At 36.0% G+C, this 25,253-nt stretch overlaps 1 pseudogene; it reads left to right on the top strand.

Moving 5' to 3' along the window:
- Positions 1-1,655: 1,655 nt before the first annotated feature.
- The window catches only part of LOC143672909 (olfactory receptor 7A10-like), an 82,933-nt pseudogene continuing 59,335 nt past the window's right edge, over positions 1,656-25,253 (top strand).

Here is a 25,253-nt window from a genome sequence, read left to right as displayed (position 1 = left end):
AATATATGTCAACTCACAGTTCTACCAAAGATATAAAGTGAATAAAAAGACCATGTCTTTTTTCCCAAATGGGCATAAGCTCAGTACAATCTCTCATTTCAAAATGTCACTGCAATTTGCCAATCAAAGAGATGGCTCAGAGAGCAAATGATGAAGAAAGCTTTAGCAGTATTCTACCTCACAAAGAACACGGGAGGTCTACAAAAACCCATGATATTATTACCTAATATCTTGTATTAATCATTAAAAAACACTGTTTGCAATAAGAAAATGACCCAAATTACTGTTCAGGATCAGTGAAGGAGGCTTGTGCGTGTAGGAAGTGCTAAGGGAAAGTTACTGGAAAATATCCCTGCATATATAAACAGATTTTAAAGAGCTAAACTGTATCCCTGAAAGAAATCCAATGATCAGTAAAACCATCAATGAATGAAGAATCAGGACTGTAGTGTCTCTTATATCCTCACCTAATTTTATGGAATATACAAGAAATGTCATAGATGGAGATGGATGTAGCTTATTGAAACTTAATCATAAGGTGACTCAAATCCAGTATGTATGGTATTTCAAGAGATGATTAACACAACTCTGGCATCAGGTATGGAGCATTTGAAATAACAAATGATTTTTGCAAAAAGCATATAACACAAGAGCAGTTTATTTCTTCTTTCAAAGAGGAAATGCACCTCAGCCTCCCCAGTAATTACAATAATTTAATATGTACCTAATGACCTGTATTAAACATTTACCACCAAATATTCAGGCAGAAGAGGCTAGCTAAATAGTGAATCCTGGAAATATATCTTATATGTCAAATGATTTAAAGAAAATGCAGAATAAACAATGTTGGTGATGGATGAAAAGTAGAGATAAAGTTCTAGTAATAAAGCATATTAACTTTATATACACTGATAAGAGTAATTTGATTTACATTTTGCAGTATTTAACCTCTGTTAATGTATAGTAAATTTCTGAACTTGAGATGAAGGATCCTTGTAGTACATAGAGACTTTCACAACAGGAAATTATTTTTAAGGCATCCTTTATGTTCTTCTTTCTAAGACTGTAGTTAAAGCGATTCAGCATGGTCATGACCACTGTGTACATCATGGAAGCTATTGTCCTTGCCCTTGTGCTTTGTGGAGCTGAAGAACTAAGATACATTCCAAAGGCTGTACCATAAAACAAGGACACAACTGAAAGATGAGACCCTGCCGGTAGAAAATGCTTTAAAATTGCCTCCACGTGATGAAATTCTCAAAATAGAGCATGCAATCTTAGAGTAAGAGTAAAGGATGACAGTGAGTGGAATACCACCCAGAATTCCAGTTGCAAAATTCAAAATATGCAAGATGGATTACTTGAGTAAATTCACAAATAAAGTGAGGAATTTCAAACTCTGTACAAAAAGTCAATAGAAAACCATTAAGCCATGTAAAAGAGAGTTCAGAACACTCAATATCCATAATGCCAGCAGCAGGAGACCATAGAGCCTGGGGTTTATGATGAACATGTAGTGCAATGGGTGACAGATGGCCACATGAATATCATAGGCCATCACGGATAAGAATAAATCTTCTAATCCTCCAAAGACCATGAATAAATACACCTCAGTGAGGTATCTTCCATAACCTACAGTTTTGGTGTCTGTCGGAATGCTCACCAGTATCTTTGGGACAGTGTTGGAGGTGAAACGGATGTCTGCAAAAGACAGGTCAGCAAGGAAGAAATATATGGGCGTGTGCAGGTGGGTGTCAGAGATGGTGGCCAGGATGATGAGCAGGTTCTCAAATGAGAGTGACCAGGTACATCAACAGGAAAAGAGAAAATAAGAGTGGCTGCACTTCTGTGTCTTCTGGGAGTCCCAGGAGGATACATTCTGAAACATGTGTTTCATTCTCTAATTCCACCTAACTCATGAAACTGCTGGAACAGAATCAAAAGTAAGGCAGGTTTAGGTACATGCAGCACTCAGCACATTCACATAAATGCTATGGTTTGTGTTGCAAATATATTGAATTAATTATTTCTTATTAATTTTATAAATATTTAGTGTCATTTATCTGAAACTGTCAGGGTAAACAAATATTCCTACTTCTCCTTGATGCTATTGGTAAGAAACCTTCCTTGTCCATAATTTTAAACATTTGCACAAAGGAGTATACTCCACCTCAAATGCTCTTAGGCTTTTCTTCATTCAAAAATCATTTGACCAGCTATTTTGCACTATGTGATGAAATAATTGGGCCATGGATATTGGTGATGGCAGCACAATATTTTTCTTGTCATTAATATTGCTAAATTGCATGATGAAAATGGATAGAATGAGAAGTTTCAGTTGTATATAGATTATTACAATAACATTTTTAAAAATAATTTTTATCTGTATAGATAGATAATACTGTTAATATGTCTTTCATCTATACATGATCTATACTTTCAACTCAACCCCATTTCCAATGTCAAGAAGTTAGTTTGTTGATATTTGATAACATAATTTTAAAGTTTATAAGGGAAGACAAATGTCCTAGACTACCTAGAGAATACTGAAGAAGGACAAAGTTTGAGAATATTCAACTAGAATATACAATACTATCTGATTTCAAGTCTAACTATCAAGACACAATGATTAAACCATGTCGTATTGGTGAAAGAGAAACAAACTAACCTGTGAGAACTCAATAGACAGAGAAAGCGGATGTTAGGTAACTCAAAAACAGACCCGCACAAATACAGTCAACTGGTCTTTACAAAAAGCAAAAGCAATTTAATGGAAAAAGTAAGATCTTTCAATAAATGCTGTGGGATAATGGCATATGAACATGCAAAACAAAAATGAACCTAGACAAGCATTGTAAACATTTCACAAAGATTAACTCAAAATGAATTCTGTACTCAAAATTACAATGCAAATTATAATACTTCTAGGATAAAACATCCAAGAAAATCTGGTGGCCTGTGATTTGGTGATCTGTTTCTAGAACTAGCACCCAAATCATGATCTATGACAGAGGACATTTATTAATTGGACTTCATTAAAATATAAAACTTATGTTCTATCATAGATAATGATAAATGACTTGCATTCATATATGCAAAGAACCATTAACACCCATCAAAAGGAAGATAATACCCAATGAAAAAACTGGGCAAAAATTCTGAACAGCAAGTGAAATGAAGAAGATATTCAGGACACAAATAAGTATGTGAAAATAAGCTCAACATCATTTGTCATTAGGGAATTGCAAAATTAAACTGCACTGATATATCACATACTTCTTAGAATACCTGAGGACCTAAACAGTGACAACATTGTGGCCTGTTGATAATGGGCAGCAGTACAGACTCTCATTCACTGCTTGTGAGAACTCAAAATGGTGCAGCCAGAAAACAGTTTAGCAGTATTTAGCAAAATTGAAGTTAGTTTCACCATTCAGTCCAGAAATTTTGCCCTTAAGTATCCATCTGATTTGATAACTTAAATCCATGCAAAACCCTATATATGAATGTTCTATAGCAGCTTTATGTATAATCTTCAATATCTGAAAGCAAGCAAGATGTCCTTTAAGGTCAATGGATAAACACACTCTGCTATATCTCTACAATGGAGTTTTACTCAGTTATAGAAATGAATGTTCCCTCTAGTCACAAAAGTCAAGCATACATTTAACATGACTACTGGTAAATGAAACAAAGCAGTCTAAACATCCTGCATAATTATAATTTCAATTATATGACTTTCTGGGTTAGTCCAAATAATACAGATAATAGAATGATCACTGGTTTCAGGGGATTGGAGAGAGGGAAGAAAGGTAGAATGGATGAATCAGAGAGCACTTTTTAGAGCAGTGAATATATTCTCTATAATCCTATAATTATAGACACCTGACTTTATGTATTTGTTAATCTGATGTTTGTAAAACAAAAGATAGTCCTTAGTATATGCAAATAAAAGATTAATTGTCAGGATTATAAGAATGCCAGGATGAAATGCAAAATGTGATACAACAATCTAGCTGTATTACACACGTATGAAACACATGTACTGAGGGGATGAGGGATAAAGTACTGAATTGGTAATACTGGATATGAATGGAGTCTGGAAAATAAAGGGGACATAAACTGCATAAGTAATGTATTCTAGTGGATAAAGCTTATCTCACCAGAGTGTAGGTTGACAATTCTATCAAATCTGCACATGTATACTGGAATCAAGTTAGTCATTAGATGATGTCAGGTAAGGAGAGTATGTTTCCCACTGCAGAGTGAGTTGTTAACCATTAGTAAGGGCATGACAGTAAATATTCTACCTGGTAATGGTTTAGAGTGAGACACATCAGCATGAGTTGGTTAATGAAGATAGAAGGTTACATGTAAACCTATCTATGGGTCTGTGTATATGCACAACTTGGCAGACACGCAAACATTTTCTTACTCTGTCTTTGGAGAGTGCCTACATATCCTAGTAATATGGTGCACACATAGTGCCTGGACCTTTATTTCAACATAATTCTTTAATAAAATTTTCCTTGGAGAAGTGGCTGACCCTAAACCTGGAATAGAAATATACAGGAAGAGCTTGGAGTATCTTGTACCACAAGAAATTAAGTAGGTACTAATATGAAGCATTCAATGATTGGGATAAATCCAAGAGACAGAGCACCTCTGAAAGATATCCCATCGCCCAAACTGAAAGAAACCTCACAAAAAATAAATGAAGTAGTATTGTATCACAGCCCAAAGTATAAAATAAAGGTCATGAGTCTATAATGATTTAAAGAAAATATATAATTTATGAGTAGGAAGACAAAAATCTCCCATGCAAAGGCATGCAAAACTTTATGTAGATACTGCTGTGTCCAGAAGGTGAGTTGATACTTCTGGTCTCATCAGGAATGTTGTGTATCAATAAGTCTTCACTAAAGTGTTAGATTGGCAGATGTAACATTTTCTGCAATTCAGGTAGTAAGAAGTTCTTCCCATAAGTATTGATTACATATACATCCACTAGTTCACATTCCTCTCCAGCACAACATCCAAAACTGGAGGGAGCGAGAAATACTTTTAAGGGCCAGTCCACCTCATCCATGTCATGCCACATCATGCAGATGCCATGCTGAATGCCAAGCTTACTTATACTTGAGTGTACTTCAGATGGAAAGGTGATGGTATCTCTTTCAAAATTTCCAAAGTCTTCCTGTTTCCTTTCCAATAAACCCAACTCATAGACATGTTCTGAAGAAAAGATGTTTTGTAGAGCATGTCCTGAGTGAGTAATGGAAACCCTTACTATTCTGCCATATACACCAACTCTTCAAACTTTACTTCTATTACCATTCCAGCAACTCCAATTTTTTCTCAGATGAAAAATATTCCTGGGGTTGTTAGTACAACTTTATTCTTCTCCAGAACTGTTAAATTAAGTAATAACAATTGCAATTCAATATGAACTGAGGTGGAAAATTTCTTCTCACAGAAAATTAAATTTATTCTTCAAGAATCTATACATGGATACAAGAAAAAATAATCAAATTGTGTGCTATTGGAGAAAGAAGTGCAGTGTTGGGTTTTACTTGGAGGAAAATGTTGAAATGTCATTAAAATTTAGATCTGCAAAAGAAATTTTAAGGAATCATGGTGAGAGATAAACACCATTTCACAGATGAAAATACTATTAGTTTTCCAGCAGAAATAGGAGATTTAATCATTGTCTTCAAACTGTCAATTTTATGTTAGTTATATAGAATGAAGAGAAGATTCATTTTGAGTCAGTATGCTCTGTTCAATATTATTCCATTGGATACATCCAATAATTATATACTGATATCTTTACATACAAAATTTAAGACTTACAAAAGAGATGCATGATTTCTGTTTGAAGATTAATTGTCAAAAGTAAGAGAGGTCAGAATAAACACTATCAGAAACAGGGAACAAAATTTAAATTCATACACTGTAGAAAGCAGTAACAGAGCCCTCACCACATAGAATGCCACCATAAAAATGTAGCCAGAGTGAAAGGATATGTATGTGATACATAGGAGAAATAAATCCTTCTACCCCTGCTAAGAGCTGGATTTCCAAGGGAAACAAATGACGAAGTTCCAATCTTGAATGAACGGGTCTTGGAAAGCATCTCTTTGTGGTCCTCCACCAGTGACAACATTCTCATTTTCCCTTAAAATTCAGATCACCTTCTCAGAAATATTGGATGCAAACATGAACTTCCAAGATAAATTATGCAAACCCATATTACTTATCTCTTTCATCTCATTGAGTATCAGAATGCATATATTCTGATTTTATCTGTTACTTTGGATGGAAACAGAGTCAGTGGATAAAGGAATCACTTGAATTAGCCAGAGAAGGTCAGTTGTGCTGTAGGAAAGAAATGCGATGGCAGGGAATGCTTTACCTGCAATAGCTGCAGGAATTAGGGAAAATCTACAAGCATGTTTTATTTTTATTATCTAATGTCTTTTTCTGCATTCCACTTTGGTTTCTATTGCAGCAAATTTTCTTTGAGTTCCATTTCATGGACATTTTAAATTTTCTCAAATGTATATTTCAACTCTCGATGCTCCATTTGATTTGTTTTTATTTTATTAGAAGTTGTTGCTTAAGGAAAACTCAGGCATAAAATACAAATGCACATATACCACCCCACCATCAACACATGCATGACAGTGGAGAGTGTGCTGCAATGGATAACACTTTTTTGTAACTCTACTTCTTTGTTAACAGTAGTTAACAGTTTTAACAATTGATGAAAAATTATCAATGTAGTACTATAATGATTGCCCATAGTTTACATATGGGTTTTTCCCCCATATTCCCAATCTACCATTATTATTGTTATTTTATACATGTCTTTATTTTAATTCTCATCTACCCATACCCAGGAGAGATGGAGCATCAGGCACAAGGATTTTACAATCAAAGTGTCACTTCATGAAAACTCCATAGTTATGTAATCATAATCAAATATCAAGTCTAGTGAATTACTGCAGTTTCAGGTTCTTCCTTCTGGCTATTCTAACGTGCTAGAAAATAAAAAGGTTGTGACCTATCTGTATGAGTCAGTAGCTACAATCGTTTTTTAAATTCTTATTTCCAGTTAGAACCTCCCCCTCTCATTGGATCATTCTCTCAATCTTCAGGGAAATGTTGACATTGACCATTTTACCTTCATGCTGGAAAAGGGTGTTAACCTTTCTGGGTAAGGAAAGAAATAGGTTGATGTCCTTTGGGAAACTGATACCTCTGGGTTTCAGAGTTTATCTGGGATAACAATTTGCAGTACTATGGTTTTTGAAAAAAATAAACTTTATAAGAAAACATTTTATAGATTCTTAGTTAGAGTCCAGGGTTTCCTTTAGGATTTTAAGGAACACTTTTAATTGTTGCTTGGCATACTGTGGGATTATTTAATATCTGGATGAAGTCCACATTAGAGTTACCTCCAACAGGACAACTCAACTCTATTTTAAGTCTCTTGACCACTGAAACTGAAATTTGCCTGATTTCTTTTTCTCATTCTGGTCAACAAGGTGTTTCCAATCCCATGATGACAGACCTAGGCATATTCCTGGGGGTCATATTCTATGATTGCAGGGAGACACACCCATTAGAGTCATACCTGAAATGGTGGAGAGGAAAGTGAGTTTTTTGTAGAGCTTGGCTTAAAGAGAGGCCACATCAGGGTGACAAAAGAATTCTCTGAGGGTGAATCTTAGACATAATTATAAGTAAGCTTAGCATCACCATTGCAAAAATAACTTTCACGTGGACATACCTTATGATTGAGATAATATTAGGAATTCCACAGATGGGAACAATGAATACTTCAATATTTTCCCCCAGTCCCTCAGGGGGACTTTACAAACTCTTTTTGATTTTCTGCCTAAAATACTATGGAATCTATCGGGTATTATGTTAATCTGCACAGAAAAACAAGATCTCTCTCCCTATTCAGAAATAAAAAGAAAGAGCTGCCTCCATGAGATGGATCAAGATGAAAACATGGCTTTTCTAAGGTAGAGAATTCTTTCAAACCAGGACAGACACCATATAATACCTGTAATTCAATCCCTGCCTTATTTTACTCAATGTTATGTCCTCAAGTTTCACTCACTTTGTTGCATGCTTTACAGCCTCATTCTTTCTTGAAGCTCTTCAACATTCCATTATATGTATGCACCACAGTTTTCCTTTCTATTCCTTAGTCAATATACCCTTAGGCCACCTCCATCCATTGACAATCATGAATATTGCTGTCGTGAACATCAGGGTGTATATGTGTATTCATGACCCTGCTTTCAGTTCTTCCATCTGTATATCTACTATTGGGTTTTCAGGATTATATGGCAACCCTACACTTAGCCTCCAATGAAACCAGCACACTGTCCTCCAAAGGGGCTGCCCCATTATGCTTCCCTACCAACAGAGTTTTTCCACATTTTCTCCAGCACTTGAATCATTCAGTTTGTCTATTTTAAATGCAATTTTACTGTGATATCTTCACATACCACATAATCATCCAAAGCAAACAATCAGTGTTCACAGTATCATCACATAGCTGTGCATTGATCATCACAACCTATTTTCATGCATTTTTCATTTTTTTTTACATGGGCAGGCACTGGGAATTGAACCTGGGTCCTCTGGCATGGCAGGCAAGCATTCTTGCCAACTGAGCTACCGTAGCCCGCCCTTTCATGCATTTTTGTTTTTCCATAAACAATAAAAATAGGAATAAAAATAAAAGTAAAATGAAACATCCAAAACATGCCTTAACCTTTCCCCCCTTATTATTTATGTTTGTCATTATGCTCTTACTCATTTGTCCATACACTGGTAAAGGTAGCATCAGTCCCAACGTTTTCACAAGCACTCCTCACATCCTAAAAACCATATATTATACAACCATCTTCAAAACCAGAATACATTTTTCTTCAGATATTTCACTCTAGTTATTCCAATGTCACCCCCCAAAATAACATGGATATCTATTTAATCCATAAGAATAACCTCTAGAATGACATCTTGACTATGCTTGAAATCACTGAGCCACTAAATTTTTATTTTCCTTCATTTTTCTTCTCCCTTTAGGTCAGGAAATCTTTCTCAATCCTACAATGCTAAGGCCAGGCTCATCCCCAGGAGCCATGTTCCATGTTACCAGGGAGTTTTACAGCCCTAGAAGTCATGTCCCCTCTAGGGGTAGGCAGACAGTTTGCCTGTGGAGAAAGCTTAAAGAGAGAAGCTACATCTGAGCAAGAATAGATATTCCCTCGATGTGACACATAGGCATGACTATAAGCAGTCTTAGCTTCTTTGCAGGAATATGTGTCATAAGGACAAACCCCAAGATCGAGGTCTTGGCCAATTAAATTGGTACTACCCAATGCTTGTGGAAATTTCAGATTTTCTCTATGTGGAGAAGTTTAATATTTCCATGTTTTCCTCCAGCACTTCAAGGGGACTTTGCAAATAAGTTTTATCTTCTGCCCAGATTACACTGGGATGCATCAAGACATCACACTTACTGGTAGAAACCAACGTGATCTCACTTACTATTCAAGATTCCATGAGATTATGGATTATTGAGTAAACTGACCATACAAGTTAAATTAGATACTGTCCTATTGCATATATAGATTGTGGACTAAATAAACAGCTCTTCATTTGGTATCATATGGAAGCTAATGTCTTAATATACACTTATTATTTTCGTTTACCCTTTAGTCCGATTTACCCTAGTCCTGACCAGATCAGCTTCCTTCATATCTCTAACTGAAGTCTATCTTTTTCAGCTTTTGTAACAATTGCTGTATGGGGTAATGTTAACTTTCATAGCTTCAGATCTCACTCAGTCTTTGGTGTTGCACAGATATCCAAACTTCCAAGGAAGTATCAGGCTATACACAATGAGCTAAGCACTTAAGAATTTAGAAATAACAGTTAAAACTCAGGAATAGATGTGACTGCTATAAGTGCTTACAATCTAGAAGCTTTTACAATAGGCCTTCTGCTGATAACCTGTGCTCCAGAGGTCAACTCTCTGAGTTTGTGCATCGTAGTTCATCCATATTAGTGAAGTGTTATAATATCTGCCTTTTGGTTCCTGGCTTATTTTAGTCCACATGTTTTCCTCAAGTTTTATTTACCTAGTTGCATGACTCACAATTTCATTCCTCTTGCAGCAGCTCAATGTTCTATTGGATGTTACACCACAGTTTGACCTACATGTTATCAGCTGATGTGCCCTTATGCCATCTTCATCAATTGCAAATCATGAAAACTGCCACCATAAACGCCAGTGTACAAATAACTATTGAAATTCTTCCTTTCAGTTCTTCCATGTAAATACCTCATAACAGGATTGCAGGATCCTCTGGCAACTGTATGTTTGGCCTTCTGTGGAGCCACCACACTGCCTTCCAGAGGGGCTGCACCATTCTACTTCCCTACCAACAGTGAATACATACATCTTGCTCTCCATATTTTCTCTAGAACTTGTATCTTTCTGTCTGTTTTCAGTTTTATTCAAACACCCTACAATCTATTCTAAATAAAGAATGAATGGTTCTCTCTATATTCACATGGTTATGCTTTCACCACCACAATCTATGTGAGATCATTTCCATTTCTTTTGGCAAGAAAGAAGATAAAAAATAAGGAAACTGCAACAATAACCCACTATCCCTTCCTTATATACCCCTCTGTTGTCATTTAGCTTTGATATATTGTTTTCCTTACAATTATTTAAAGAATATTACAATGTTACAAATAACTATATCCTAGTCTGCATTGAGTATATTTTCTCCATATGACAGCCCTTTTTTTTAACACCTTGCAACGGTGAAATTCACTTATTCACCCTCATGTACAAACTTTCTACATATTGCTGTTATATATTCTAGTTTTTATCCTCTATCTTTCCTTCTGGTGTCATATAAGCCCCTAGACTTCCATTTTCAACCATACTCACATTCAGCTTTGTTCATTATAGTTACGATATTGTACAACTATCACACTGTATTGTGGTATCTATTTCTGGATTTTGACTATAAATCCTGTTGAATATTCTGTACTCTACAGCATCAAGTGCCCAAATTTGACCCTCTTTCTATCTCTTGATAACCTGTGTTCCTCAACTTTAACCCTCAGAGTTTGCTCATTATACTTAGTTCACATTAATGCAACTATACAAGATTTATTCTTCTGTTTCTGGTTTATTTTGCACAACAAAACATCCTCAAAATTCATCCACATTGTTGCATGCTTCATGACTTTATTTTGTCTGGTATTCCATCATATGCATACAGTACAGCTTGTTTAGCCTCTTGTGCATTGGTAGACATTTGGGTTGTTTCCATCTCTAAGTAATGTGAATATGTCACTATAAATATTGCTGTGAAAATGTGCACTAGTATCTCTATTTTCAGTTCCTCTGAATATATTCCTAGTAATGGGATTGCCGAATCATATGACAATTCTATACTTAACTTTCTGAGGAAGGAGCAAAGTACCTTTTCAAAATGACTAATTCTTCCTTTTATTCATACATAGTCTTCTTGATTTCCTTGAGTTCTAAGTCCATGCTTTCCCTTAGCTCAGTAAACCTATATAGAAGACATCACTTGATGTCTTTGATTAGTTCTTTCAGCATCAGCCCTTCTTTGAGGTTGTATTTATTTTTTCCTTTCAATGGGTGATGTCTTCCTGTTTCTTTATATGTCTTCAATTCTCTGTTGAATTTTGGCCATTCCAATATTTTGAAAGGGAACACTGACAATCAGATTCTCGATTTCATGCAAGATTTTAGTGTAGTCTACCTGCATGTTGAATTTCTTCTTCAACTCATGGTCCAATTTATACAGATAATTCAGAACAGCCCATGGTGAACTGTGAGATTCTACTTGGATTTTGGATTCATTCACCATCCTTTTAACTAGTTCTCCTAGGTGTGAAATAAGGTCACTGGTTTTAGCTCTTTCTTATTTTTTAACATAGGAATTTAGGGCCATAAATTTCCCTCTCAGCACTGCCTTCACTGAATCACATCTGGTTTGTTGTGTGTTTTTATTTCATTGTATGAAGCATTACTGATTTCTCTTGTGATTTCTTCTTTGACCCACAGATTGTTTGTGTGTCTTGTTTAACCTTCCTAATTTTGTGAATTTTCCATTTCTTCTGCTTTTATTGAATTCCATCTTAAGTATATTGTGTTCAGAGAAAGTGCTTTAGATCATTTCTGTTTTTTAAATATGTTGAAACTTGTTTTGCGATGGGACCTTGAGAAGAATATATATTCTGCTGCTTGGAGGTCCATTGTTATCTATACATCTGTTAAGCTTAGTTTATTTATCCTATTATTCAAGTTTTTGGTTTCCTTATTGATAGTCTGTCTAGATATTCTGCGTATTGATGGGAGTGGTGTATTGAAGTATCCAAACATTATTGAATTTTTGTCTATTTCTCACTGCAGTTTGCTAGTTACAGACCTTATATATTTTCTGTTCTTCAGTTAGGATCATAAACATTATGATTGCAATTTCTTTGTGGGACAATTTTCCCTTGCATTAGTATAATTTGTCCTATTTGTCTCTTATAAAAGTTTGCATTTAAAATCTCTTTGTCCAATACTAGTATACCATCTCACAGTGTCCAGTGGGTCCCTGTTTCCATCTTGTGTTTACAGGCCCGGTTCTTAAATGCATAACTGCAATAGACATGTTCAGCAACTGGTGGAATCCCCGCACTGGTTTCCCTGAGGCTTCATAATAACTGGGACCATGTCTGCTCTCTATTGTACTTAGTGGCACAGTGTCTGGCACATAATTGGTGTGCAGTAAATATATGTTGAATGAAACATTGGTATATATTCAGCAAGCACCAGTAACTTTTGAGATGGGGAGTGGGCAGAGACGAGGTTAGAGAGGTAGACTGGGGTCAGATAGAAGAGCATCTAGCTTTACTGTCTCCCCAATGAGTCGGGTCTTTGCTCATAAAGCATGGATGGGACATAATCTAATTTGTGTTTTAGAAGGACACTGATGCTGGAGACCTTGAAGTCACTCAGTAATGCATGCTGGGGGAATAGATCAGTATCCACCTTCCTGCCACTGTCTTAGAGCCCAGAATGCAGTGCCACTTAAACTTATTTCTGTGGTGCTCCCCCACCTGACCTGCAGGGTCGCCTGTGTCAACTTGGGAAAAGCTGGGAGTGGCACCCACAGATTCCTGAACCACACACTGCAGCATATCTGCCCGGGGTGCTGGGACTCCTGCTCACCGTCACACTGCACTCACTCTAGGAGATGCAGCTCAGGCTTGGACACAAGGTTTGATGACAGACTTTCCCTTGAATTCATGATGGGGAAGGAAACCCTTGCCAGATTTCAGGTACAAAGAGTTGAGGTCAAAGGAATAGTTTTAAGAAGAGAGGTGGCTGTTTCTGCAGAAATCCACTTCCATCCTGCAGGTAAATCAACAGAAAATGCTCCTCTTGCTAAAGCTTTTTACAAACCATTAAATACCTCAAGGAAACTCCCAGGAAATGCATTGGAGTTCTGTTCTGTTTTTCCTTTGAACAAAGACTGAGATGGGTCAGCTGGAGATGGGCCATAGTGGACCTTGCCTCACAATCACTCTGAAATGGTGTTGGGGTGTCTGGACTTCTGGGGTCCCTTCTCTCCTCTGGCTGATGCTGTGTCCCAACAGGTCCCTGGGCCCTGTCCCAGGAGGGGTTTGTCCTGTGGTGCACGTCTGGCTTTCCTGGCACTGTTGTACAACCCAGCTAATGGGAACCATCACTGGGAAGCCTCTGGACTTGTCCTTTAGGGCTATTTTCTTGCTCCAAGTTGTGACTGGGAAAGAGGGTAGGTTAAGCCTCTTGCCAGTGAGGGTATGGTGGTTCTCAGACCTAATACAAAGAGAAGAGGTTCCCTTCTTCCCCACTAGAAAGAAACCACTTTGTTCTGGAGGAGTGTGAATATCTCAAATAAAATTCTAATGAAGGCAGATCTTCTGTTCACCATAGAGCACCCAAGATCTTAGTGAAGTGATAAAATCACCATGGCAACCACTCACCTCCCACACAGCCTATGGAGATGGAGATGGGGCAGAGTGGTCCTTCATTACAAATAGAAGCAACTGTGGATACAGCTGATGTGATCGTGATTTAATTTTATGATATGTGCTCATCACAACAGGCAGGCTAGCACTTGCCCAACCAGACCAGCAGGTAACACCACTTGGCCAAGTGGATTCATGAACCTGACCGTGACACTACTCCAGCTCGTTTCAGTTACAGTTTGTGTGGTATATGTTTTTCCAACTCTTCAGTGTCAATCTCTTTGTTTTCTTTGTCTAACATGTTTTCTAGAAAGCCTTTAGATGATCACACGTTTCATGCATTCTCCTAATCTGCATCTTTGGATTAGTGCATTAATTAATTCAGTGTTCTTATTCTAAAAGCAGTAATTACATTGAATATTTCATCCTTTTATTTTTGCATGTTGTCCTTATATTTACCTTTCTTTTCCCCTTTGAGTTACACTTATTTTCTATGCTTTCCTCCAAGCCTGTCTCTCCTCCCTTTTCCTTTCAACCTGCAGAATTCCCTATCACATTACTTGAGAGAAAAATATTTTCTCCTTACCTGTGAATATTTTAACTGTACATATATGTGAAAGACAGTTTCTCCAGATAAAGAATTCTTGGCTGACAGTTTTTCTCGTTCAGAGACAAATATATCATACCATTCTCTTCTCACTTCCATGGATTCTAATGAGAAATTGACCCTTAATCTAATTACAGTCTATTTGTATTTGATGAATTGCTTTTCTCCTGCTGCTTTCAGGATTCACTTTTTAGCTGTGACATTTGTCATTCTTGTCAGTATTTGTACGGTTTAAACCAATTACAATTTATTCTGTTTTGAATATTTTGTGCTTCCTGGGTATTTACATTTATGTTTTTCCTAAGACTTGTAAATATCAGCCAAAATTTCCTCAAGTGTTCTGTCTTCCCCTTTTTATGTTTTTTATCCTTCTGGGACACCCAATGAGAATATTTGCATGCATTTCATAATGTCATTCATGTCCTTAACACACTTCTCATATTTTTTCAACTTTTCTCTATCTCTGCAGTCTGTAAATTTCTATATCCTATCTTCTAATTTGCCAATCCTTTCTACTGCCAGTTCAAATGTGTTGTCCTGGATTTCTAGGGTACTTTTAATATTTTGTATTGTAATCTCATTCACCAAAGGGCTGTTTCCTTTCTTTTCATCTTTTCAAATATTTTTATTGCTCCTGTGTCTTTTAATATCCTTGATCTCTTTATTCATACTTTCCTTCATCTTCTTGAATTGATTTCAAGAAGCATTTGTTTCAAGGGCATTTGTTTGAACATCTCTGATTAGTTTTCTAAATTCTGCATCCCCTCAAAATTTCTATTTGTTCCTTTCCCTCAGCCATACATTCATGTTCTTAGAATGGCTTGCAAATTATTGCTGATGTGTCAGCATCTAATTATCTCAGTAAGTGCATCTGAAATTTCAATTTCTCCCTCTTGCCAAGGGCTTTATGGTTGATTGACTTTGTGTTAAAGCTCTTCTTCGATACTTGGCTTACCTTATTCTAGGCCTTTAGTATTGTCCATATATAACTGGTAACATTCTTAAGTTCTTCTTGAGATTTTGCCCTGTGTGTGCAGTACAATTTTTAAGATTGCACTATTTGTGTAACTTTTACTCCAAGGAGAAAGCTTCCATCCTTCTAGTACTTCTCTGGGAAATTTGATTGTTTGTTAGTTTTTGTTTTGCTCTATAGTGTCTTTATTTTAATCCGTTTTTGTTGCCTTCAGCTGCCTTTACCTGGAGGGCAAATTCTGGAAAGAGTGTGATCTCAAAGAGGATTCTCACAAGGAAGTATTACCCATCCAAAACAGTGCAGGGAACCCCAAGTAGGCACAGGCCATTCCAAAGATCCCTGGGGAAAGCATCTGAAAAGACACTAAAAGTCTTTTTTGATGGATTCACGGAGAAGCAATTCCCTGGCTTTTCAAGCAGATGTTGCTCTACATCAAACCATTCATCACAACCCCTAAGAAAGCACTGTGCTTTCAGACCTCTTCTACCCAATAGGTCACCATTCCTTGGGAACCTGTCAGCCACTTAGTGTCAAGATGATTACATTGAACCACTTCCACTATAGAAAAGACACTACTTCAATCTGACAAATACAATTCTGGAAAATAATATTTGGCTAGTTATCTCTTAAATTGATCCATGATGTGTCCTCACAGTATGGAATTAATTCACTCAATATAAACAACAATAGAGATCTTTTGGGATAGGAGTTCAAATGCCAACTGCAGTTTTGGCAGTCTCTCATTATCAAAGAGCTTGAGATTCTATACTAATGAGGTAGATTTCATATGTAGATGAATAGTACTTAGTGTCTGTCCTGAAATATTTGATGAATAATGTGTTGAATGATTAATAGAAAAAAATGACAATGTTGATAAACAAATACTTTCATGATGGAAATCCTAAGTGAAAGCTAAACTCACATAAGACAGGTTTAGAGAAAGAAGATATTTGGTGTATCCACTATTTAAAAGTCCTAAGTGAAAACTAAACCCAAGTAAGACAGATTTAGTGAAAGAAGATATTTGGTGTATCCACTATTTCCCTCCACCTTCAGGCTTTCTGACCAGCATGAATTTGTATGATTAAGGTTTCTTTACACTTTTCCCTGTTGATACCCCTAAAGTTACAACCGATAAAAGGGGTCTCTGGGCTCACAATACATTGCCTCCTCTCCAGTGAAGATTCTTTGACTCATACAGAAATTATCAAAGAAGGGTCTGAGTTAACAGATGCAGCTTCTTCCTTGAATAATGGATGAAATTGGAAGCTCTGCTTCCAGGGAAGGACAGGGAGATGGAAACACTAATGAGGTCTCTAGAAGACACAATTATGTTGCCTCCTCATCAGGTATTGGAAATTGGACTTGGGATACAGTAGATGAAGTATTTAACTTTTCCATTGTTTTAGGGATTTCATTCCATGAGCCTCAGTAATGAGATATTATTTTGTCTCTCTACTCCATGATATATGAGTTCTCTAGAGATGGGAAAGAAAAATAAAATGCAAACTTGTGACAGTTATGACTCTCGGAGGAAGGCCCTGTAACTTCATGTCCATCCCTTATTCTAGGGGCCTCTCTCCTCCCCAGAGAAGGTCAGCTCATGTTAAGTTTGGGCTCTATTATTGAAAGGTTTCTTATAATGATTTCCCCATTGCTGATTCTAGAGAGAGATTTTGGGTACCCTAAATGACCTTCTGGATATGATCTGTCTCCTCCTGTGAAGGATCTCTTTGATGGGGCTGCCCTTTCTCAGCAGTATTTCCTCTTGTTTCACTGCTTCGCCTTTCTTTCCCAAAGATGGCAACATCTGTTAAACTCTCTCCACCATTTATATTCAGTTATTCAACAAATATTTATTCAGCAATACTCTGAATAAGCACTAAACTATGGTTTGAGGAGGAAGAAACAAGTAAGACATCGTTTCTTCTCAAATCTTTCAGACTAAACAAGCCAAGAAATGGGTAAATAAATTAATGCAAAACCCTAAAGTGGTACTGCAGTCCTGGTGAAGTGTGATCCAATGAGAATGAGAATTGCATATATGTTTCTGCTAAAATGGCTCATAGGATTTTTATAGAACCTATGTTCCAAATTATGGACCATATTTGCTATTATTGACAGTTTAATAATGTTAATCTTTCCTATCCAAGAAATAGATATCTTGGTATTTACTGGGCCTGCTCTAATTTCTTTCAGCAATGTTTTGTAGTTTTCAGTGTGGATGTCCCTCACCTCTTGGGTAAAAGTTATCCCTAGCTATTTTAAGTTATTAGAGCTGTGGTGAATGAACTTTTTAAAAACTTCCATTAGGTATATTTTTTCTGGTATGTAAAACATAACTGATTCTTGCACGTTAATCTTGTAGCTTGCATTTGGCTGGCTTCATTTATGAGTGCTACAAGTTTTCCTCTGGATGTTTTGTGTTTTCCATGTAAAATATCAAAGCATCTCTGAATACAGATAGTTGTACTTCTTCCCCAATTTGGATGTCCTTTTTTATTCTTTTGTCTAATTGCTTTGGCAAAGATTTTAAGTACAGTACTAAATAGCAGAGGTGAAGTTAAGCATCATTTTCTTGTCCCAGACATTGAAAGGAAGGCCATCAATCAACATTGAGTGTAAAATTTTACCATGTTTATATATATATATATACCCTTCATCATATTGAGGACGTCTCTTTTTTTCTTATTTTTCTGGGTGATTTTATGATGAAAGAAAAATGCTTTTTGTCAAATATATTTTCTGCATCAATTGAGATTATCAAGTGATTTTATTCTTCATTCTGTGAAATGTGGTGAATACACTGTTTGGTTTCTTATGTTGAATACTATTGTATTCATGAGATATATTCCACATGTTCATGGTGGAGAATTCTTTTATTATTATGATGATGAATTTGCTAGTATTTTCTTGAGAATTTTGCATCTATATTCATAAAATAAGTTGGTTCTTAGTTTTTCTTTCTTGTCATGTCTTTATGTAGCTCAGTTTTACAATAACGTCACCCTCATAGAATGATTTAGGAAGAGTTCCCTCACTTAAATTTGGAAGAATTTGGAAAGTATTGGAGTTATTTCCTCTTTGATTGCTGTACTTCACCATTGAAACTGTCTGGTTCTAAATGCATCATTGTTTGGAGATTTGTAATTACTGATTAAAGCTCTTTACTTATTATAGATCCATTGACATTTCTATTTCTTCTTGAGTCAATTAGGTAAGCACTTTTTTCTGGTAACTTGCCCTTTGCTTCTAGATTTCTGGATTGTTGGCAAGCAATTGTTCATACTATTTGTTTATATTCCTTTTCATTTTCACAATACATATTATTGTCCCAAATGTCATTTTGGATTTTAGAAATTTATAACCTCTCTTTTTTTTTTTTGAGACTGGCTAAACATATGCAATTTTATTGCTCTTTTCCAAGAAACAATTTTTAGTTTCACTTGTTCTCTCAATTGTTCTCTATATTTTATTTCACTAACGACTACCATTCTAATTTTTGTTTCCTTCCTTCAACTAGCTTTATGTTTATTATGCCCTTCTTTTTATTAATTCCTCCAGATGTGAGGTTACCTTATTGAATTGTGACCTTCCTTCTTTTAATTTCTATGCAGTGAGCAGTGATGTCCCCTAAAACTATTAGGTACCCCCAGAGAAGCTCTTTACTTTCAGTCCTGATCCAATTTTGTGGGGCCAAACCTATTGTGTAGGGTGGGAGCTTCTGATTAGGCTGTTTTCATGGAGATGGAAATTCTCAATTGTGGATGATTTGTGATGAGATTATTTCCATGGAAATGTGTCATACACAATTGTGGGTGTGAGCTTTTGTTTAGATGGAGGTGTGACCCTCCCAATAAAGGTTGGTCTTAATTAGCTTATTGGAGTCTTTTAAAGGGGAAACGTTTTGGATAAACCTCAGATGCAGATGCAGACACTGGTATTTGAAAATGTAGAAATCCCAGGAGATGTCGCAAATTGAGAGAGCTGGCAGGAGCAAACAGGAACCAGTGCTGGCACTGATGTAGACATTTGAAGAGTGCTCAGAGTGCTAACAGAGAGAGCAGATACTTAAATACAGATGTTTGGAGATGTAAAGCCCAACAGATGTCACCATGTGGCTTCCCATATGAGATGCTAAACAAACCAAAACCCAGAGTTTGTCCTGGAGAAACTAAATGAAGGCCACAGATGCTTAGAGGAGGCCACTGAAATCAGAAGCTTGAATCAACAGAACTTGGAAGAAAGACCAGCAGACACCAGCCACGTGCTTTCCTAGCTGATAAACGTGCTCTGGATGCCATCAGCCTTTCTTGAGTGGAGGTATATACCTCTGGTTGCCTTAGTTTGGACATTTTTATGGCCTTAGAATTGCAAACTTGTAACTTAATAAATACTCTTTATAAACGTCATTCTTTTCTGGTATATAGCATTCCAGTAGCAATGACAAATTAAAACATTCCCTTTCTCATATCTGATTTTATTTCTTTACATCTTCTTTCTTATTTCCTTTGTCAGGCTGGATAACAGTTTTTCAATTTGTACTTGTTAATATTATTGCTTTGTTATGCTCAATTTGATCTATTTCTTCTCTGATCTTCATTATTTATTTCCTGCTGTTTGCTTTTGGGTTAGTTTGCTGTTCTTTTTATAGTTCTCCCAAGCATGAAATTAGGTCTTTGATTTTAAACTTTTTTTATTGCATTTAGGGCTATAAATTTGCTTCTTAGCACTTCCTTCACTTCATCAGATAAGTTATGGTATGGTGTGTTATCATTTTCATTTGTCTCAAGTATTTACTGCCTGGTCTTGCAATTTCTTCTTGGCCCCACATATTGTTTAAGAGTGTGCTGTTTAACCTCTACATATTTCTGAATTTTCCAGTTTCCTGGATTTTATCAATTTTGAGCTTAATTTGACTGTGGTCAGAGAAACTTTCTTCCATTTTAATCTTTTAAAATTTATTGAGACCTGTTTGATTATCCAACATGGAGTCTATCCTGGAGAATGACTCAGGGACACTTGAGAAAAATGTATATTCTGTTGTTTGGGGTTTGATTGCCCTATATGTCTGTTAAGTTTGGTTGATTTATCATACTATTCAAGTTTGCTATTGATACTCTGTCTAGAAATAAAATTTATAGATGAGTAGTGTACTGAATTGTATGATTATAATTTCAGCAACATCAATTTCTCACTGCAGTTTGCTGGTGTTAGCCTCATGCATATTGTGGCATCTTGGTTAAGTGAATACGTATTTATTATTGTTATTTCTTCTTGATGGATTGTCCCTTGTATTAATATAGAATGTACTAAATGTCTCTTATAACACCTTTGCATTTAAAGCCTATTTTGCCCAATATTAGTATAGCTACCCTTACTTTTTTTGGTTACAGTTTGTGTGGAATTTCTTTTTCCAGCTTTTCACTATCAACTCTTTGTGTACTTTGGTCTTTGGTGAGTGTCTCGTATAGATAGATCAAACGTTTTATGCATTCTGTCAATCTACATCTTTTATTGAGGTGTAATCTTTTCATATTCAATGTTATTATGGTAAAGGCAGTACTTACAATCAATGGTTTTATTCTCTGTGTTTAATATGTTGTGCCTTATTTTTGTCTCCTTTTTTTTACCCATTTTGCTACCCTTGTTGATAATCTTCATTTCGTTGATTTTCTCCAAGCCTCTCTCTCTCCTCCTTTTTCATTCAGCCTGAAGAACTTTCTTTAACATTTCTTGTAGTGCAGGTCTCTTGTTGACAAGCTCATTAGTATGTTTACCTGTGAATATTTTAAACTCTACATCATTTGTGAAGGGCAATTTTTCAAAAGAAAGAATTCTTGGCTGGCAGTTTTTCTCTTGCAGTTGCTCAAATATATCATACCTCTGCCTTCTTGCCTTTCTGTTGAGAAATCGGCACTTAATCCTACCACAGTTCCTTTCTGAGTAATGAATTTTTTCTCTCTTCCTGCTTTGAATATTCCTCTTTGTATTTAGCATTTGTCATTATTGTCAATACTTCTATTGGTGTAGATCTATTAGAACTTTTCTGTTTGGAGTATATTGTTCTTTCTTGATTTTTCTTTATTCTTTTTTCTTTTTGCATGGGAAGGCACCAGGAATTGAACCCAGGTCTCTGGGATATGGCAGGCATACATTGTGCTTTTTATTGGATTTGTATACATATGTCTTTCATAAGACTTTGGAAGATTTTGGCCATAATTCAATTATTCATTCTGCCCCCTTTCACTTCTCTTCTGCTTCTGGTACACTCATGATGGGTATGTTGTGTGCTTCAGGATGTCATTCAATTTCATGAGACCTTGCTTAATTTGTTCCATTCTTTTCTCAATTTCTTCTTCTTCTGGAAATTTCAGGTTGTCCAATTTTGTAGTTCACAATTCTTTCTTTGCTTGTTCAAATTCGCTGGCACTCATCTCCAGTGTATTTTGAAGCTCTTATGTTGTGCTTTTCATCTCCATGAATTATTTTTCTTTTCATACTTACAAATATTCTTTATGCATATCCAGTGTGTTTTTAAATATTCTTTATCTCTTTATCTATTTTTCATCATATTCTTGAATTGAACATCTTTAATTAGTTGTTTGAACATCTTTAATTAGTTGTTCCAAATTGTCTCCCTCAAAATTTTAATTTAAATTAAATTAAAATGTTCATTTTGAGAGAGGCAAATTTATTAAATTTTTTTCTGATTTCTAAGCATCTATTATTTTGATGAATTTACCCTGAAGGCCATTTTCTCTCTCTTTTGTGGGGTTTTAATGTTGATTAACTCTGTATGAAAGCTCTTCATTAACATTATTTCAACTTATTCCAGACCTTAGAATGTTTAACTAGTTTGATTTTTCCATTTTCCCTCCTCTGATTTATGCTCAATGGTGTGGAAACATTTTTAGGACTTCATTATTTATTCAGTTGTTTCACCCTGAGAAGAAAGCACCTTTTCTTCTATTCACTCTCCAGGAATCTATATTGATCTGTTTGTTCTTGTTTTGCCCTATAGGGTTTTGTTTAACTCCAATTTCTTTGCCTCTAGCTACTTTTGCTTACAAGACAACTTTTTGAAGGAAGGCCATTCTAGTGAAGGCTTTACTGCATAATTTTTCCCAGCCAAACCAACACAAGAACCTACAAGGGGTTACAGATTAATTCTGAAGAACTCTGGAGAAAGGGTTAAGACAGACTCAAAATATCTTTTTAATATCTCCCCAAATCAGCACTTTCCTGGCCTGTTAAACAGATGGGGCTAAGCAGCAAACTGCTCCCCACTCCCATAAGAAGCACTATGTTTTTAAATCTCCACTGTTTTGATACCTGTCAGGGACAGAGTTCAAACTATGGCTGTAGTGCTCCCTGACATGGAGGACTAAGACAGCAGTTCATATCTAGGACTCAGCAATTTAAATACTCTGAAAAAGCCATGATTTGGGCCATAACTCTCCTACCATATTCTTGAGGAAGAGGGTTTCCACAGCAGCATCCATGGACCAGGACCAAGGAGGTCTACCATAATTTAGGTATGGGCAGCACCAGTGGCTGCAGAGTGAATACTCAAAATTCTTTAACTCAGTTTCTCAGACTCTTCTTTCTGTTTACTCCTTGATGCTGAAGAATGTTCCCATGGACTCTAGAGCACAAGGACAGTTGTTGCAGGCAGTTTCTGTCCATCTACTAATGGTTTTTGAAGAAGAAGTGGGCAATGGATTTCCACATTCCATCACCTTGAGAGGAACCACCACTCCCAGATTTTTGAAGAACAGTTTTTTATGATAGAGAATTCTGGGCTGGCAACTTTTCTCTTACACTAATTTAAATAGGCTACCATGCTCTCTCTAACCTCAATTGTTTCCGAAGAGAATTAGGAATTCAGATTTATTGAGATTTCCGTGTATATGACAAGTTACTTCTTCCATAATACTTTCAAAATTCTCTCTTTAGCACTGCTTTTTAAAAATTTGTTATTGTATACCTTAGAGTGTGTTTACCCTGCTTGGAGTTTCATGAATCTTTTTTATTTGCATATTCATGTCTTTCACCAATTTTGAGAAATTTTCAACCATTTTTTTCAAATAGGCTTTCTGCCAATTTAATACTCTCTTCTCATCCTCAGATTTCCACAGTATATATGTTGGGTATGCTTTGGTTTCTGCTGATCTTTTACATTTTTTCTGTCTGCTTTTCAAACTCAATGACTTCAGTTTTCCTGTTCTAGTTAATGAGTCTTCTCTCCTACTTGTCAAATCTGCTATTGAGCAATTATAGTATATTTGAAATGGCCACTGTTGTGGTAATCCCCAGCAGAATATGGTCATGGCAAAAAGAGCAAAGTGGTATTATTCTGTGGAAGGCAACCAGTGATTACCCCAGTATTTTTTGTCTTTGTCCAATGGGTTTATGGCCAGAGTGGCTTTAGTGCCTGAGATAAAACTTAGGAAGGAATGAATAGCAGGTAGTTACACTCATGAAAGCACAAATGGTTTAGTCAATTCTGAGTGCCACCTGCCAACAGCAGAGAATAACTCTGAATACTCAATATGCCAACATTCCTTTGGGGGTACCTTTCAACCACCTAGTGAAAAGTTGAATACATTGCAGCACTTCCATTATGGAAAAGGCATCACTTTTACCTGACAAATAAAATTCTGGAAAAAATTGTTCATAATCTTTTAAAATCATCCCTGATATTACCTGACACTAAGGAATTAATTTAGCCACAATATACATAACATTATTGACCTTCCTGGAAAAGGAATTCAAACGCCTTCTGAAGTTTTGGCAGTTTTTTGATACTTAAGAGCATGAGATTCCATGTAATACAGTAGATTTCATACATAGGTGAAGCTCAAATCTCTCTTAAGTGGAAACTCTGGTAAAAGACTCCAGGACAAAAGTTGTATCCTTAGAATTAAGGCTGCATTCATGAGTTTAACAATGTGAAAACACATGAACCAATATTGTTATGAAGACACACATTTTCCTGACCCTTGTGCTACATGGTGGGGAAAGCCATGTGAATGATATGCCAGCATTCAGTCTGATATCACAGGACCTGTGTGATCTTAAAATCACTAGGTAGAAAGCTGAATTTTAAATGGTGCTGACTTAGTAATAGCAAAAGAAAATTCAAATGTGACCCCTCCCTCTTCCACCAAGGCTTCCCAGAATTCTCACAAAAATAAACCTAAGAAATTAAACAGAACACAACAAAAATCACTAAGGACACTAAAATAGCAAGATACTATGACTAAGAGCCAAAAGAAAAGTGGAAGTTGGAAACAAGTGTAACTCTTTCAGATATTTAATTATTCAAACACAGATCATGAGACAACACTTTTTACTAAGTTTAAGAAAAGTAAAAAGCATCTTTAAAATATATACAATGGCATGAACACATTTCAAACATGAAACAATTAAAACCTCCTCATTGGAAAAACAGAAGGATAGTTGTAATTTGTGTGAAATATCTTTTACCAAACATTCTATTTCAACTTACTTTTGTCCTTGGGTCTAAAGCAAGTCTCTTGTATTTAACATAAAAATGGATCCTGTTTTTTTTTGCCCAGTCTGTCA

This window comes from Tamandua tetradactyla (genome assembly GCF_023851605.1).
Source record: "Tamandua tetradactyla isolate mTamTet1 chromosome 22 unlocalized genomic scaffold, mTamTet1.pri SUPER_22_unloc_1, whole genome shotgun sequence".
NCBI lineage: Eukaryota > Metazoa > Chordata > Mammalia > Pilosa > Myrmecophagidae > Tamandua > Tamandua tetradactyla.
This window is presented reverse-complemented; position numbering and strand designations above follow the sequence as displayed.